General features: G+C 41.0%; 1 pseudogene; it reads right to left on the bottom strand.

Moving 5' to 3' along the window:
- LOC135570224 (CD5 antigen-like) overlaps nt 1-17,307 on the bottom strand; it is an 85,990-nt pseudogene that overhangs the window by 50,611 nt on the left and 18,072 nt on the right.

Genomic DNA, 17,307 nt, shown 5'->3' with positions numbered 1-17,307 from the left:
TCTCTCATCTCTTCATCTCCTCCCCCTGTCTCCTTCTACCAACCCAGTCTGTCAATAAGTCTATCCCCTGTCTCCTTCTCTCTCTCTATCTCTCTCTCATCTCTCTCTCCCTCCTCCTGTCTCCTTCTACCAACCCAGTCTGTCAATAAGAACTAAACTCAGCAAAAAAGAAACTTCCATCAAAAAGAAACGTCCTCTCAATGTCAACTGCATTAATTTTCAGCAAGCTTAACATGCGTAAATATTTGTATGAACATATCAAGATTCAACAACTGAGACATAAACTGAACAAGTTCCACAGACATGTGACTAACAGAAATAGAATAATGTGTCCCTGAACAAAGGGGGAGGGGTCAAAATCAAAAGTAACAGTCAGTATCTGGTGTGGCCACCAGCTGCATTAAGTACTGTGGTGCATCTCCTCCTCATGGACTACACCATATTTGCCAGTTCTTGCTGTGAGATGTTACCCCACTCTTCTACAAAGGCACCTGCAAGTTCCCAGACATTTCAGTTCCCAGACATTTCAGTTCCCAGACATTTCAGTTCCCAGACATGCCCTAGCCCTCACCCTCCGATCCAACAGGTCCCAGACGTGCTCAATGGGACTGAGATCCTGGCTCTTCGCTGGCCATGGCAAAACACTGGTATTCCTGTCTTGCAGGAAATCATGCACAGAATGAGCAATATGGCTGGTGGCATTGTCAGCTTGTTGTTGTTATTGTCATGGTTGTTCCTGTTGGGTAGCAACTTCACCAGCTTGTTATTGTTGTTGTTGTCATTGTTGTCCTGTTGGGTAGCAACTTCACCAGCTTGTTGTTGTTGTTGTCATGGTTGTTCCTGTTGGGTAGCAACTTCACCAGCTTGTTGTTGTTGTCATGGTTGTTCCTGTTGGGTAGCAACTTCACCAGCTTGTTGTTGTTGTCATGGTTGTTCCTGTTGGGTAGCAACTTCACCAGCTTGTTGTTGTTGTTGTTCTGAAGCATCTTGTGTGATGTTGGTCTTGAGGGGAGAAGGTGAGAGAAGATGGATTCTATTCATATGCTGTCCAGCTTCTGAAGAACGTATGGTGCTAGAATGGAGAGGAGATCAGTAAACAACAGAACGTATGGTGCTAGAATGGAGAGGAGATCAGTAAACAACAGAACGTATGGTGCTAGAATGGAGAGGACATCAGTAAACAACAGAACGTATGGTGCTAGAATGGAGAGGAGATCAGTAAACAACAGAATGTATGGTGCTAGAATGGAGAGGAGATCAGTAAACAACAGAATGTATGGTGCTAGAATGGTGCTAGGAGAGGAGATCAGTAAACAACATGGTGCTAGAATGGTGATCAATAAACATAGCAGAACTATGGTTCCTAGAATCTAGGGATCAGTTTCTTCCTAGGTTTTGGCCTTTCAACAGGAGGTTTTAGAATGGAGAGGGGATCAGTAAACACCGTGGTGCTAGAATAGGGGATCTGCATTGCTTGCTGTTTGGTGCTAGGTTTTAGGCTGGGTTTCAATAAACACTTTGAGATATGGTGCTAGAATGTACAAGGGATATATAAATAAATTTGATTTGATTTGCTAGACTGGAGACAATATATTTAGATTCTCTCCACAACTAGACAGTTACAGTACATTTGACATTAAAGTAAAATCCTAATTGTATATGTACTTACCTATATAGACACACTTCCCAGGTTTGACAGTAAAAACTTGCTACAAAGACTATTTTCCTGACTGTCTCTACTGATGGCCTCTAACAGCAGAATAAAATAAGTGGGATATTTAAACAGCACTGAAACAGAGCAGGTTGCTAGTTGACGATGTGTTGTAAATTGTTTCAATGCTTCCGTCTACAGATCTTCTAATGTATTGTAATACCACATGTACCAATACAGTAGAATAGACAGTGACACTGTGTAATGATACAATGACCCTCCATCCAATGTTCTGCTGCTGTTGTGCAACATTGTGACGTCACTGACATGTTTACAGGTTGCCATGCCGACGAAAGAGAAGGTGTTTTCATTCTGTAACAAGGCCTTCACTTCAGTCTGGATGGCTGGTTGACTGCAGACAGGTTACACAGTATCAGTGGAGGTGTTAGGCTGTTTCTGCTCTCCTCCCAACTACTAATGGAATTGTCCTGCCAATGCAACGTATGAAAATGTATCCAGTCACTACTGTAAGTCTCTCTGGATAAGAGCGTCTGCTAAATGACTCACATGTTCAATGTAATGTTCAGTTTGACAATATCAATGGAATAGACCAAAGCAGAGCCATGTATTTAGATATGAACAGATATCTCGATTGAGGATCATGTCAGTATTTAGCTACGTTATTAGCTGTTTGCTCACCAAAGGCGTAACAAAGTGAAACTGTTGATGTCAAAGCCTCAGTTCCGGGAGAGTAGTGGGTGAAACCATTCACCTCAGGAAAAGGGGTGATATAATTAACGTTTCCTTTCATTATGTGTTACTGAATTCATTAAGATATTTGCTGCCATTGTAGTAAGGTTGATAATACGAGAGGTCTTCGGACCTACCATTTTTGTATAATTTTCTTTGAAAGAACAACTAGTGTGTTTTGAGTGCTTCTCCCCTATTTGGGAAGTTGGTCTGCCCGCTCCTCAGTCTGACAGATATTCTGAGAGCAGGTTCGAGTCCTCTTCCTCTGTACATAAAAACTGTTTCAAACTGTATAACACAATAGTGGTTTTGGAAAACTGGTTCATATATCCTAAAGTCAATAGCGAATGTGGCTCTGTATATATTTATTTAGCCGTTCATGAATTGAAGACCTATTTCAGCCAGTTAACCAAGTTGTTGCTGTCTTAGCTAGCCGTGTTAATGACGAGCTAACGAGCACCGTTGGTCTCTGCACTACAATGTCACGCTAGTTATTACCAGCAGGTGATTTACTAGCAGGGGACTTATTGAAATATTAAGTGAATGTTTATTTTCTTACTACCTTAAAAGGTTTATATAAAAGGGTTGTACTTGTGCTCTGTATTTATGGATTAATATCACTTCACATTGAGGGTTTGTATCAATAACGTTACTGTTGTTCCTATCTAACAGATATCTTGTGTCCTACCTAACCATGTATCACTACTGTTGTTCCTATCTAACAGATATCTTGTGTCCTACCTAACCATGTATCACTACTGTTGTTCCTATCTAACAGATATCTTGTGTCCTACCTAACCATGTGTCACTACTGTTGTTCCTATCTAACAGATATCTTGTGTCCTACCTAACCATGTGTCACTACTGTTGTTCCTATCTGATTCCTACCTAACCATGTATCACTACTGTTGTTCCTATCTAACAGATATCTTGTGTCCTACCTAACCATGTGTCACTACTGTTGTTCCTATCTAACAGATATCTTGTGTCCTACCTAACCATGTATCACTACTGTTGTTCCTATCTAACCATGTATCACTACTGTTGTTCCTATCTAACAGATATCTTGTGTCCTACCTAACCATGTATCACTACTGTTGTTCCTATCTAACAGATATCTTGTGTCCTATCTAACCTATCACATTTGTTGTTCCTATCTAACAGATATCTTGTGTCCTACCTAACCATGTATCACTACTGTTGCTCCTACCTAACAGATATATGTCCTATCTGTTGTGTCATCACTGTTTGATATCTTTTACTGCAGATACAAACTGAGTCAACCTGAAGTGTTGTCCGTGTGCCTTTCTTCTGGGGGCGATGTGAAGTTGGTTCCACCAGGTGTCTGTACTATAGAAACACTGCTAATCCAACAATAGTTGTGTCTGTACTATATAAACACTGCTAATACAACAATAGTGCTAGGTGTCCTATATAAACACTGCTAATACAACAATAGTGCTAGGTGTCTGTACTATATAAACACTGCTAATCCAACAATAGTGCTAGGTGTCTGTACTATATAAACACTGCTAATCCAACAATAGTGCTAGGTGTCTGTACTATATAAACACTGCTAATCCAACAATAGTACTAGGTGTCTGTACTATATAAACACTACTAATCCAACAATACTATATAAACACTGCTAATACAACAATAGTACTAGGTGTCTGTACTATATAAACACTGCTAATACAACAATAGTGCTAGGTACCTGTACTACAGGTTCACACTTGAATTGAAGGGGAACTACTCTCAAATCTACATTTCTTAGATTTTTCCCAAAACTCAAACGTGGTCTCCTGATGTGGTTCATTGTTATAAACTCCTATTTAAGATAAGTTATAGAACATACAATTGTATTGTTTTTCTGTTTAAAAAAGTCTGACTTTGAGAATGAAAACCTGAAATATAAATGAGATCAATTCTGAAACCTGTTTCTTCGTCAGTTTCTCTGTTTCAATAATAGTAATACTATTATCCTACTGAACAGTACAGCTTGGGTTGGTCTACTATTATCCTACTGAACAGTACAGCTTGGGTTGGTCTACTATTATCCTACTGAACAGTACAGCTTGGGTTGGTCTACTGTTATCCTACTGAACAGTACAGCTTGGGTTGGTCTACTGTTATCCTACTGAACAGTACAGCTTGGGTTGGTCTACTATTATCCTACTGAACAGTACAGCTTGGGTTGGTCTACTGTTATCCTACTGAACAGTACAGCTTGGGTTGGTCTACTATTATCCTACTGAACAGTACAGCTTGGGTTAGTCTACTATTATCCTACTGAACAGTACAGCTTGGGTTGGTCTACTATTATCCTACTGAACAGTACCACTTGGGGTGGCCTGTGACAAGTAATTAAAGAGTAAAAAGTAACTAAAGAGCAACAGTAAAATAACAATAGCAGGACTATATACAGGTCAGTACCTGGCTCTCCAGAGAAGACAGGCTATGTGCACACAGCCCACAAAATGAGGTGGAAACTGAGATGCACTTCCTATCCTCCTGCCAAATGTATGACCAGTTAATTCATACTGTATGTTGTAGTGTGTACAAGAGGGGAATCACACAGACTGATCTCAGTTAATTCATACTGTATGTTGTAGTCTGTCCAAGAGGGGAATCACACAGACTGATCTCAGTTAATTCATACTGTATGTTGTAGTCTGTCCAAGAGGGGAATCACACAGACTGATCTCAGTTAATTCATTCTGTATGTTGTAGTCTGTCCAAGAGGGGAATCACACAGACTGATCTCAGTTAAAACCTGATGGGGATGAAAGACACGTTCCCATTTAGGAACCCCCCACCCCTCAGCTGTAATGTGGAATCACAAGAAATAATCAGACATTAACAAGAAAAATCTCAAATGTTGTTTATTCATACTAAAATGTATGAAAACATAGCACATATTTTGTCCAACCAGCAGACATACCTCATTCTGCAATCAACAAACGAGGATTAAAAAAAAATCATTTCACTAACCTTTTGAATCAGATGACAGTAATATAACAGACAGTACATTCATTTTTTTCAATAATCTGCAATATATATCCATAAATCTGTTTACACGCATCGTTCAAAAAATGCTACTACAATGTCAGGAGAAATGAAATGCTCCGGCAGATAACGTCAGCTAACAAGGAATACACATCATAAACTTTGACTAAATATGCAAATGGGGTTTCGCGTGACCGAGCGCACGATTCTCACAATGACAAGCCCCATTGAAAGCAGGCTTCACGGTGAACATACAGACTGTTCCCAGACCTGTTGTAGTCGATGACGTCAAAGTGGGGCCAACTTTTCGATGACAAGAGAGACTTTGGGAGAAATGCCCTGAGACTTCTGCTTTACATAGAGACAACATTTAAACGGTTTTGAAGCTTTAGATCGATAATATTTTTTATATGCATATATTAGCAACTTTTGACAAAAATGTATCAATATGGGTACCCAATTCCTCCAGAAGGGCAGTAATCAGCCCTAGCCCTAACAGGTTTTAATTCATACTGTATGTTGTAGTCTGTCTAATAATTAAATCACACAAGACTGACAGCCTGTAATTTTATTAAAAGCATTCAGTTGATTACATGGCAGTTTAGAGAGCAACATCAGCAACATCATAACAATAATCTACCTCATAATCAATATATACATTTATAATCAATAACATCATTTTATCTAACATCATTATCTCTACTACTAACAACATAACACTAATCTATCATCATAATCAATATAACATTTATAACCAATAACATCTACTAACAACATAACTAATCTACATCATAATCAATATCATAACATTTATAATCAATAACATCATTATCTCTACTAACAACATAACACTAATCTACATCATAATCATAATCAATAACATTTATAATCAATAACATCATTATCTCTATACTACTAACAACATAACATAACACTAATCATAATCAATATCATAACGTTTATAATCAATCAATATCTATACTATAACATTTATAATCAATAACATCATTTATAATATAACATCTATACTACTAACAACATAACACTAATCTACATCATAATAATCAATAATCAATAACATTTATAATCAATAACATCATGAGAGGTAAACAACAACAAACCCCTTTATTAAAAAATGTTTCAAAATACAAAGAATGAACAGATGATTATAATAATACCTGGACTAATAATGGAAACACTTCAAGATAAAGAATCTAAGAGACACTAAATAAGATAAAGAATCTAAGATAAAGAATCTAACAGACACTAAATAAGATAAAGCACTAAATAAGATAAAGAATCTAAGAGACACTAAATAAGATAAAGAATCTAAGAGACACTAAATAAGATAAAGAATCTAAGAGACACTAAATAAGATAAAGAATCTAAGAGACACTAAATAAGATAAAGAATCTAAGAGACACTAAATAAGATAAAGAATCTAAGAGACACTAAATAAGAGAAAAGAAATAAAGATAAGAAGCAATACTGGAACATGAAACAGACGTAATTGAGCTACTCTCTTAAAATAATTAAAAACCGATTGTTACCAAAATCCCATGTTACCGAATTCCCATGTTAACAAAACAACATGTTCCCCCAAACCCCATGTTACCCAAAATCCCATTTTTCCCAAAACCCCATATTACCCCAAACCCCATGTTACCCAAACCCCATGTTACCCCAAACCCCATGTTACCTAAAACCCCATGTTACCCAATCCCCATGTTACCCCAAACTCCATATTAACAAAACCCCATGTTACCCCAAACCCCATGTTACCCCAAACCCCATGTTACCGAAACCTCATGTTACCAAACCCCATGTTACCCAGAACCCCATGTTACCCAAACCCTATGTTACCCCAAATCCCATTTTTCCCAAAACCACATATAACCCCTAATCCCATGTTACCCCAAACTTCATGTTACCCAAAAACCCCATGTTACCAAACCCCATGTTACCCAAACCCCATGTTACCCAAAAACCCCATGTTACCAAAACCCCATGTTACCAAACCCCATGTTACCCAAACCCCATGTTACCCAAAACCCCATGTTACCGAAAACCCCATGTTTCCCCAAACCCCATGTTACACAAAACACCATGTTACCCAAAACCCCATGTTACCCAAACCCCCATGTTACCCAAACCCCATGTTACCCCAAACCCCATGTTACCCAAAACACCATGTTACCCAAAACCCCATGTTACCAAAACCCCATGTTACCAGGACCCCATGTTACCCAAACCCCATGTTACCCAAAACCCCATGTTTCTCTGGTGGTAAAAACCAAACTAAATGAATAATGGTGGTTGCAGTCACTACTTTTAGATTTCTTCGAAGGTTCTAGAAAGATAAACTAATTCTGAACTTGTTATTAACATTAGAACCACTTCAGGTTTGTCACCACATTTTAAACACCAGTCCACTGCTGACCATCGATTTAAAACACAAAACTGACCTAAGATCAGCATGTAGGGTCAGATTCATTCTACTCCTACTCCGTCCCCTGGGCTGCTCTCTCCTCTCCCGGTCCAGCTTCAGCTCTGGAGCTCAGAGAGACCATCTCCATGGCATTGACATAAAGATCCATGCTGCTCACCCTGTTCACTCTCTTCTGCCTCCTGGTGGGCTAGAGAGACACAGCACCAACAGTCAGACATTTACTCTATTGTATCCCCATTCTCTCCCTCCCCCTCGCCCTCTAGTTTAAATGACTTGTAACGTCTGAGTAAATGTCTTTACCTTGTAGTACAGGTAGGAGGTGGTGATGGATGTCAGTAGGATCAGCAGCACTACAACGTGTCTGATGATGAAGGCTGGCAGAGGAGAGGCTGCAAACAGAAACACCTTTGATGAGGGGACTGATCATCATCACATAGATCTGTGGGAAATCTGTCAATGGCAAAGTTATGGTTCAAAGTCTGGTTCATGTTCAGTTACCTGTGATGGTGAGGGAGAGGAGCTCACTCTCAGATGAGAAGTTATGAGAGAAAACATAATTGTCATAAACACAGCTGTAGTTCCCTTGGTGGGAGTCATCTGCAGCAGGGAAGAGGAAGGCAGCAGAGTGATTGACAGCTGGCTGGGTCTGGGTTCTGTTGGAGCCGGTGAACGTGAGGAGGAAGGAGCCTCCTGGGTACTGTGGCTGAGTGGAGCAGGTGATGGTGAAGTTGTAGCCCCTGAACATCTCGGGCCCCTGGTGGCACCTGAAGACCCCTCCCATTGGGTCAGTCAGGAAGATATCAGGCTGGACCAGGAGATCTGTAACAATAAAAGAGAACAAGAAAAACCTCTTCAACTAGTTTCCTATAGACATGACAATAACATCAGCATGTAACAGTGCCAGCCACCCTCCCTCACAGGGCAACATGAGTAGTGGGCCTACAGTCACTGAGACAACATATGTTGATATCAGGCTTAAGCAGGACATCTGGAACTAGAGGAGAGAAAAAGAAAACGTAGCTCCTCAACTACTTTCCTCATTTAGATGTGACAATAACATGACATGTGGTAGTGAGTAGAGACTTTCACTGAGAACAATCACATACAAAAGCATTCTGGGATATTTAAGTTGTATTTGATTCCTACTTGACTGAGTGATCTATTTAGTAAAGCAGACTGACAAGCTAAACAGTCATCATGAGAGGTGCAGAGGAAGTTGAATGAATGAAGGAAATCAGTTGAATATAATTATAATATATTGTTATGACCTGAGCAGATCACTGTGAGTCCAGGAAGGAGATATAATACATGGACAAAAGTATGTGGAACTCAGCAGTGAGTTTTACAACAGAGGATTATATTTACGCTCTACACACTTCAACACTCGGAGGTCCTTTCTGTGAGCTTGTGTTGTCTACCACTTCACGGCTGAGCCGTTGTTGCTCCTAGACGTGCCACGTTGAAAGTCACTGACATCTTCAGTAAGGACATTTTACTGCCAATGTTTGTCTATGGAGATTGCATGGCTGTGTGCTCGATTTTATACACCTGTCAGGAACAGGTGTGGCTGAAATAGCCGAATCCACTAATGTCCACATACTATTGGCCATATAGTGTATCTTGTTATTACCTGAGCAGATCACTGTGAGTCCAGGATGGAGTTCATACGTTCTTCTACACTCCCTCAGTGAAGACTCAGACCCAGAACAGGAAACTCTAATCCCTCTAGTGGTGTTTCCAGGAAGTACTGAAACAGTGGAGCCACAACCCAGCTGTCTACACACTACTGCAGATACATTCTCCTGGTTCCAGTCCTCAGCTCCCACAATCCTCCACTCTCCCTGGTCGTACCACTCCACTCCACCAGCACAGCGACTGCCTCCTCCCACCAGCCTCACATCATCAGGCTCTGAGAAAAGAAAAGAGAGAGACAGTAATCTTACTATTTTCTCACTAAAACACACCTATATTGTCTCTCATATTCTTCACTCCAGATGAGAAACAATGTTGATTGAGTGACAAACTGTTTCTTACCTGAGCAGGTGAGTCCAACAGCATTACCAGGTAGGCAGGTGTTGTTCTCTCTGTCTGAGGTGTCACAGTCCAGGAGAAGGGACTCATTACCTTTACACTGGAACTCTTTATCCCAGGTCTGACCCTCACCTCCTCCATAGAGCCCCCCCTGTAGAGCTGCAGGAGCCCCACAGCCAAGCTCCCCACAGACTACCTCTGCATCCTGCCGGTCAAAGTCAGCTTCACACACTGAGGCCCAGGACTGATTGGACTTCACCTCCACTCTCCCAGAGCAGAGACCAGCTCCATCCACAAGCCGCACAGACTCTGGAGAAAAAGAGTTGGTTGAACATTCAATCAGTTTTGTTGATGACACTGTCAAGGACTAAACACAAATATGTTGGATAAAAGATAGTAGTTTGCTATGTTTGATACTGTAAGAGGTAGAAATGGGTTTCTAGTCACTCAGGATCGGGTTGGGAATAATGCAGGCAGGAGACAGGAATAAGTTCACTTCACTTTATAGAAAATAAACAGCTGGACATCCATCAGGCAGCTTCACTTCAGTACCATCTGAACTACAATGATCTGCTGTCGTGGAATTATCAGAATTTGTTCCTTTATAATTTGCTTTTTAAAAGAGAGGTTGGAATCAAGTATGATGCCTTGGCACTTAAAATCAGATACCACCAGGAGCTTTTTAGTAGTAGTTGGTTTTTGAGGAACATGCAGACTGTGTTTTATTTTATTGAGATGTAAACAAGTCTCTGAGCAATTTTGTCATCTGAACCATTATAGTAGTGAGTTCTTGTGTAGTTTGTTATTTGCATGAATTTATCACTGTATCATCTGCATACATTGGAACTTCAGACCCTGTACAGACTAAAGGAAGATCATTAATGGATGTGCTGAACAGTATTGACCTTTGTGGATATCAGTGGGGAAAAAAAGAAAAAAAAAGTTTATTTGTATTTTTACGATGATGAGACAGCACCGACTTTGGAAGGATTTTAGATTTGTTTTAAAAAATCAGGTTTTTACTACATTTATATCAACAGATTGAAATGATTAGGTTGCTGATTAAGAGTTTTTTTGGGAGTTGATTTAACTTAATTAAACATTGTATCATGCATATACATTGATTTGATTAAAACTTATGATTAATGATTTGAGGTACAGTGGAATTATCATTAGGTTTGGTTTATAGTTTCACGTTTGAGTTTTTGAATCGATGTAGTGTAAATGAATACTAAGTGTTTTTGTGTTTTCTCCCGGAAAATGTATATTTCACTGTCTCTATCTGGAATGTTTCCAGGGAATATACTCTTGGGGAGAGTGAGTGAAGGGAGGCCATAAACTACCACATTGGAGGGGGCCGGGAAGTTTTTTGTTGTAGTGCAAAGGTATTATAGGGGCACTTTTATTTTATTTTCTGACTTTTCATTGCACGCGCAAATTATTTTGATAGAGGAATGTTCTGGGAACATGGAAATACGAACATGTTTGGAACTAGTTGATTATTGTTTGCAAATTGTTTCATATAGTGAAAAACACTGCTTTGGAGGGTTGTGTATGACCTATGACCTTCTGATGACTTTCCGTTTGTGGCTTGATCACCCGCATTGGAAAGCCATTTGGATAATGAAATTATGGTCATTTGTAATACTGCTTTCAAAATAATTTGTGTAATTGGTAAATATGTTTCTTATCCATATGTGTAATTTGGACCAGTGTGAAGAGGGAGTAGGGCATTGCTTTTAACTAAGGGTATGCTGCTTTAAGTCTATTTTCCTATGACCATAGGGGTTAAATCATTTTTCTTTGTGGAGTTTTTTTTCAGTTTAGTGATTTTAATTTGATTAGGTTAGCTGAAATGTTGTTTTACATTTGTTTTCAGTTTTGTTTTACATTACTCTCATACGGAGAGATGTGTGTAAAACATGGGGGAGGATTCAGTTTTTGAGGGTTTGAATTAAAGTTATACAATTTAAGTGATATGTGAATGATTTAAGTGATATGTGAGTGTATTGCATTGTTGTGTTTGTTTTGTTCTATTCCCGAGAGATATAGGTCTAATTTCTTGATCCTTGGCTCTACGATGGAGTTGACAGTGAGATGGGGAGTATAAACCAATCTGAAAGAATAGTTTCAATAGAATGTTTTGATATTCTCTGTGAAATATGTTTAGATATGTGTATTAAGAATAATTGGTAAAAGTAATAATTGATCATGTAGTTAATGAACTGAACTAAACTGTTGTTCTGATCTGTTCTTTCGAGGTTATCATGAAAAGTGACATCAGACGGTATCTTAATGCATGGAAGAGATCATTTGGACTGAATGGTGTGTGTACCTCAAAACCCCCTCTACCTGGCTGAAGAAGAGAGACAAAGGCATTGAAGGAGGCCTTCCAAACCACTTCTACCGAGAGAAAAGAACCAAGCCAGAAATTGGTGTACAGTATCAGATCTAAGCTATCAACTGATTTTCTTTCATGGTTCTGTCATACTGTGAGGAGTCCACTTGAAGTGATCATGGAGAAAGATCTGTTCTAACATTTTCTTATGATGCTGGTATATTGGTTGACGAATGGACAAGACATGAGTGGTAAAGATGAGACATTGAAATTGGGACATTATCACGGGCCGTCCATTTTGAACTGTAAAGCTATCTGAAGAAAAACGAAGATGCCAGAAGATGCCGTGCCTGTGTAAGGGGGGGTTTAATCAAACTGTGCCATTAAATTGTTTCTACTTTTGTGGTATCAGGTTGATTGAAGAGGTCTACATCATGTAAATTGTAGTAATTTAAATTAAGAATGCATTGAGATACTGGTCTGTATTATAATCATGATTAAAACTGTAGTCATTTAATAAGTGCATTGAGATACTATGGGATAATTATTAAAACAGTTGTCTGTAAATCTGCTAATCTGCTAATATTGATGTGTGTTAAATTGAGGTTTTTACTTAAAGTGATAATGACCCATTTGAATCACTGAGGAATGTTGGATAAATAGTTGGTACTTATGATTTGGAATATGAATGATTTCACTGCCCTATTCTCTATTCCTGAGTATATGTCTGAGCATGAGGACTTAGAGGGATGTCTGTCCTATATGTTGTGAGGAGGCCTTTCTGAGCATGAGGACTTAGAGGGATGTCTGTCCTATATGTTGTGAGGAGGCCTTTCTGAGCATGAGGACTTAGAGGGATGTCTGTCCTATATGTTGTGAGGAGGCCTTTCTGAGCATGAGGACTTAGAGGGATGTCTGTCCTATATGTTGTGAGGAGGCCTTTCTGAGCATGAGGACTTAGAGGGATGTCTGTCCTATATGTTGTGAGGAGGCCTGTGTTTAGACACTGTTTCTCATGTAACTGAAAGAGCATAAATATGTTATGTTTTTATTTTCCTCAAATGGATTATTCTGTGTTATTAAAACATGTGCAAGGTTGTCTGGTAGAATAAGGGTTATAATCTTAGTTCCAGAAGGGAGAAAGCTTACATATAAGCTAAGGTATTTGACATTAAGGGGATTTAAATTTTTAAATATTGAGTATGTCATTAATATTCTGATTCTTCAAAAGGGACTTAGTCCCTTGAGAGGGGAATGTCGTGGAATTATCAGAATTTGTTGGTAACATTTGTAAGATGTTTAATATTCATCAAATGTGTGTAAGTTACTTCTCATAAGAATGTATTTTGTTGTACTATAGTGGTGGCCATTGGCAGTTATCTGTTCTATGTCAGGACTAAGTTGCATGGGCCACATGAGAGGGGAGAGGTAAGAGTGTCATCATGTGTAAACATATCTTATACTCCCTAACTTTCCCAGTGGGGAAAGGAGGGGTTGCAGTGTCTGGAATCATTCTATGCTCTCTCTTATTGTTGTTTCTATCTTAACCTGTAGGGTAACTCTCCTTAACCTGTAGGGTAACTCTCCTTAACCTGTAGGGTAACTCTCCTTAACCTGTAGGGTAACTCTCCTTAACCTGTAGGGTAACTCTCCTTAACCTGTAGGGTAACTCTCCTTAACCTGTAGGGTAACTCTCCTTAACCTGTAGGGTAACTCTCCTTAACCTGTAGGGTAACTCTCCTTAACCTGTAGGGTAACTCTCCTTAACCTGTGTAACTCTCCTTAACCTGGGTAACTCTCCTTAACCTGTGGCTGGGTAACTCTCCTTAACCTGTAGGGTAACTCTCCTTAACCTGTAGGGTAATTCTCCTTAACCTGTAGGGTAACTCTCCTTAACCTGTAGGGTAACTCTCCTTAACCTGTAGGGTAACTCTCCTTAACCTGTAGGGTAACTCTCCTTAACCTGTAGGGTAACTCTCCTTAACCTGTAGGGTAACTCTCCTTAACCTGTAGGGTAACTCTCCTTAACCTGTAGGGTAACTCTCCTGTCCGTGAGTTTGTCCAGGAGTTTGTGTTTAGAGTGGGTTGTATATAAATGACAATTTGATGTATGCCTGTTGATATGGAGGATTTGGTTTATCAAAGGAGACAAAGCTGAACGATGAATTATGTCTATGCTGTCTGACTATGGGTGTCTTTGCTATTAAAGGAACTCAGTTGCATTGTAAAGGGGCTCTCGGAGGATTCACTGGGAGACACTGAATTTATCTGAGAGTCACAGGATTGTGATAAGAGCTCATATAATTAAAGATGGACTTTTATGACTAACTCTGACGTGTGTGTGTGGTTTGCTCCCATGATTAGGTAAAAAGAGGAAATTTCCACGACACTGCCCAGGAACATTTATTTTTTATTTTTACTAGGCAAGTCAGTTAAGAACCAATTCTTATTTTCAATGACGGCCTAGGAACAGTGGGTTAACTGCCTGTTCAGGGGCAGAACGACAGATTTTGTACCTTGTCAGCTCGGGGATTTGAACTTGCAACCTTTCGGTTACTAGTCCAATGCTCTAACCACTAGGCTACCCATACTAGACAAACACAAATATAATGTTTAAATACATCTGACATCTCTCCCTCTATTTAAATTAAATAAAAGCACATAAAACATGATAAATGGTAATATTGTATAATGTATAAATAAATCTCTCAATATGACCAGTCTCTTACCTGAACAGATCACATGATGATAATATCCACCATCACAGACACCACGTCCACCTATGATGACACACCGTCTATTAGAAGACTCATTTCTCCTACAACTCCACATCGTGACTCCTCTTCTTCCATCTTCAATCAGAGGTCCTATAGATTCAGATACAGGATTCCCACAGTCCAGCTCTCTACACACAACCTTAACATCTCTCATCATTCTCCACCAACTAAAACATAGACCCAACCACTCTCCTCTGTAGAAGACTTCCACTTTCCCAGAACAGGAAGTGGTCCCATTCACCAGTCTGACTGAGAGTTCAGCTGTAAACAGCAGAGAGGAAAACACAGTGGTGAGGACAGATGATGACAGTGATTCTGTTATTCTAACAGCAGTGATGCTTTGTGGTTGACAAGTATTAGTAGTTCCATAAAACACTACTTGTTATTGGGTTTTAGAATGGTTTCTATGGACACATGAATTTCTCCATGTGGGATAATAAAGTTGACTAATATTGAACTGCTTTAATCACTGTAGATTTATACTCTACCTACCTGGTGGACTGACGCTTTGAGCCTGGAGATCTGAGGAGAAAGAGAGAGACAGAGGAGAAAGAGACAGAGAGAGACAGAGGAGAAAGAGAGAGACAGAGGAAGAGAGAGACAGAGGTTAAATGAACATCAACATGACCTTTCATGATGTGATGGGGAAGACAGGCTTATCGTTGGTATGGTGCAACAACACCCATGTGTACATACACTATATATACAATAGTATGTGGTCACCCCTTCAAATTAGTGGATTCTATTTCAGCCACACCCTTTCCTGACAGATGTATAAAATCAAACATTCAACCATGCAATCTCCATAGACAAACATTGGCAGTAGAATGGCCTTAATGATGAGCTCTGTGACTTTCCCATCCCTTCTCCCCCTCTCTTCTCCACTTCTCCCCCTCTCCTCTTCTCCCCCTTTCTAATCTCCCCCTCTCGTCTCCTCTTCTTCTCCTCCGTTCCCCATCTACTCTTGTCCCCCTCTCCTCTTCTCTTCTCTCCTCTCCTCTCCTCTCCTCTCCTCTCCTCTCCTCTTCTCTTCTCCCCCTCTCCTCTTATCCTCCTCTTCTCTCCCTCTCCTCTCCTCTCCTCCCCCTCACCTCTCCTCTTCTCCCCATCTCATCTCCTCCCCCTCTCCTCTCCTCTTCTCTTCTTCCCCTCTCCTCTCCTATCCTCTCCTCCCGCCTCTCCTCTCCTCTCCTCTCCTCTCCTCTCCTCTCCCTCCTCTCCTCTCCTCTCTCCTCTCCTCTCTTCTCCCCTCTCCTCTCCTCTTCTCCCCATCTCCTCTCCTCTCCTCTCCTCTCCTCTCCTCTCTCCTCTCCTCTCCTCTCCTCTTCTCTTCTCCCCCTCTCCTCTTCTCCTCATCTCCTATTCTCCCCCTTTCCTCCCCCTTCTCTCTTCTCCTCTTCTCCCCCTCTCCTCTCCTCTCCTCCCCCTCTCCTCTTCTCTCCCTCTCCTCTCCTCTCCTCTCCTCCCCCTTTCCTCTCCTCTTCTCCCCATCTCCTATTCTCCCCCTTTCCTCCCCCTCTCCTCTCTTCTCCTCTTCTCCCCCTCTCCTCTCCTCTCTTCTTCTCCCCCTCTCCTCTTCTACCCATCTCCTCCCCCTCTCCTCCCCCTCTTCTCTCCTCTCCTCTTCTCCCCCTCTCCTCTTCTCCCCATCTCCTCTCCTCTCCTCTCCTCTCCTCTTCTCCCCGTCTCGTCGCCTCTCCTCTCCTCCCCCTCTCCTCTCCTCCCCTATCCTCTCCTCTCCTCCCCCTCTCCTCTCTTCTCCTCTTCTCCCCATCTTCTCTCTTCCCCCTCTCCTCCACCTCTCTCCTCTCCTCTTCTCTTCTCCCCCTCTCCTCTTCTCCCCCTTTCTAATCTCCCCCTCTCGTCTCCTCTTCTTCTCCTCCGTTCCCCATCTACTCTTGTCCCCTCTCCTCTTCTCTCTCTCTCTCTCTCTCTCTTCTCTCCTCTCCCTCTCCTCTCCTCTCCTCTCCTCTCCTCTCCTCTCCTCTCCTCTCCTCTCCTCTCCTCTTCTCTTCTCCCCCTCTCCTCTTATCCTCCTCTTCTCTCCCTTTCCTCTCCTCTCCTCCCCCTCTCCTCTCCTCTTCTCCCCATCTCATCTCCTCCCCCTCTCCTCTCCTCTTCTCTTCTCCCCCTCTCCTCTCCTATCCTCTCCTCCGCCCTCTCCTCTCCTCTCCTCTCCTCTCCTCTCCTCTCCTCTCCTCTCCTCTCCTCTCCTCTCCTCTCCTCTCCTCTTCTCCCCGTCTCGTCTCCTCTCCTCTCCTCCCCTCTCCTCTTCTCACCCTCTCCTCTCCTCTTCTCTCCC

This window comes from Oncorhynchus nerka, unplaced genomic scaffold (assembly GCF_034236695.1).
Source record: "Oncorhynchus nerka isolate Pitt River unplaced genomic scaffold, Oner_Uvic_2.0 unplaced_scaffold_1017, whole genome shotgun sequence".
NCBI lineage: Eukaryota > Metazoa > Chordata > Actinopteri > Salmoniformes > Salmonidae > Oncorhynchus > Oncorhynchus nerka.
This window is presented reverse-complemented; position numbering and strand designations above follow the sequence as displayed.